This window comes from Camelus bactrianus, chromosome 6 (genome assembly GCF_048773025.1).
Source record: "Camelus bactrianus isolate YW-2024 breed Bactrian camel chromosome 6, ASM4877302v1, whole genome shotgun sequence".
NCBI lineage: Eukaryota > Metazoa > Chordata > Mammalia > Artiodactyla > Camelidae > Camelus > Camelus bactrianus.
The window spans coordinates 24,346,213-24,348,201 of record NC_133544.1 but is presented as its reverse complement, the minus strand read 5'-3'; the positions used below and the strand labels follow the sequence as shown (position 1 = coordinate 24,348,201).

The following is a 1,989-nucleotide window of genomic DNA, read 5'->3' as shown; positions in this document are numbered from 1 at the left end:
TCAGAGGGAACACCTGGATATTCTGGAAGAAGTTTATATTTTTCCAAATCAGTTTCTAGAAAAAATATGCCACTCTCAAATTCCTGCATGATCCTTGTCCTGCAGGATAATCTAAGATGACCTGGCTTGTCCATGGCTTCCTTAAACAGAGCTACCTCCCACTATCCAAACCATATCTGCTTAATTTGTTAATTCTGGTTGCTCAATAAGTTTTAAGGCATCATCCAGACTTTTGTCAAAAAAATGAGCTCCTGTGGAAGTTCCCTGAGTTCTCTACTTAGAACTAAACTAATTCTGTCCTTTAAAGGTCAGTCCTTCTCTTGAGTGGAGAACCAGGTCTTTCTACCCATAATCACCAAACGCTGCTTACCTTCTGCTAAAGAGGCTGTGGTCATTCTTTGGAAGTACTTGAATTCATTCCTGACCGGGGGCCAGGGCAGGTCCCCATTCTTGCCCATATCCATGTTCTGGGACACAGCGATGATGCAGTCGAGCGGACGAACCATGACAGTGGTAGGAAGCACTCTTTGCAGGAAGGAGGTAATCAGGTTTATTTATTTAGTTTTTTGATGGAGGTACTGGGGATTGAACCCAGGACTTCATGCATTCTAAGCATGTGCTCTACCACTGAGCTATACCCTCCCCCTGGAAGCACTCTTATTCTTTCTTAATTGGTGCTCCCAGACTGCCAGGTGAGGACTGATAGAATTAGTCTCCTCATTCTGTAGATGGAGATCCTGTGAACAACATGAACATGTGTGGCTAAGACAATCTCCCCTCCTCATTAAACGTTAGCTGAAGTGAGCCGGCCATTGCTGGCTTTGTAGTGTATGTGTGATTTCTATCAATCTAATAATTATTAAGAATTGAAAATATTGCTGAAAAAATCTTACATTTCACATGTGTGAAATGTGTATAGACAAAATGATTTCACTGATTTGTTGTTTCTAAAACGTGGGACCATGTACATGTGACCAGTATCTATGGATCAGATGTTCTCTGGGGCATGAGGACAGTCTGTGATTTCTTTGAAATAAGATGGCATTTCCCCTGTTGTCTTTCTCCAGTTGCCTTCTGGGGGCCTGTCACTTTGAAGTTGTGGGTAGCACAAGGAAATCTTTGGTAATGCCACTCAAGGTGGAGGAGGAGACTGAGCCTGTTACTATAGCAACACAAAGGAGATGGTTATCCTTCCATCCATCTATCCTTCAATCCATCCATCCATCCTTCCCATTAACAAATGTTATTAAGCACCAGTTAGGTGGCAGTCACTGTTTTATGTGTCAAAAACTCAGTGATGAATGGGAGAAAGTCTTTTTTGTTTGTTTGTTTGTTTGTTTTTTGTGGAGCATCTATTCCAGTGGAGAAGAGAGACATCAAACAAATAATAAACATAAAAACACTGCAAGTCCAGATAGACATGAGGCTATGAAGAAAATAAAGCAGGGAAAGAGGAGAGAGACTGACTGCAGTGGAAGTGGAGGCATATTTTAGATAGTGTGGCCATCAAGCATTATCTGAGGCTCTGCAAAGAGGTTAATCTAATTGCAGAAAAAAATCTTATTATTTTATACATACTCCATCCCAAGCCCAGACCCCACTCCCAGTGGGGCTGCTTTCTTCTTATTCTCCTTCTCCCACAGGATCTGAGGGTGAGCCATTTCCCTAAACTCGGAGCAGTGGAATGGAGGTGGATGATGGACATTGAGGGAGAAGATAAGGAAAAGGTGAAGCTAGGCCTTGCAGAGGGAGCAAAGGGGTTCATGGGCTTGGAGGCCCCCAGGATAGAGTTTAGTGGGTGCTCACTGGTTGCCTACTCAGTATCCACTCCTCTTCTCCTCACTTCCCAACAGCACCCAGATTCTCCTCCTGGGTTTGGATGGAATGTCAAGGGAGCTCCTGACTGTTCTAAGCCAAGCAGGATAATATCAATCCTTTTGCCTCAGTGACTGCTTCAGATTGAAATGTGAAGTGTGATGCTTGAGTCTT

At 43.2% G+C, this 1,989-nt stretch overlaps 1 non-coding gene and 1 pseudogene across 1 annotated transcript; both read right to left on the bottom strand.

Annotated features, from left to right (window-relative positions):
• On the bottom strand, window positions 1-691 carry LOC123619416 (dihydrofolate reductase-like; annotated as a pseudogene).
• Window positions 571-643, bottom strand: TRNAS-AGA (transfer RNA serine (anticodon AGA)). Its single transcript has one exon. It is a non-coding gene; the product is annotated as a tRNA-Ser (tRNA).
• Window positions 692-1,989: the final 1,298 nt, after the last annotated feature.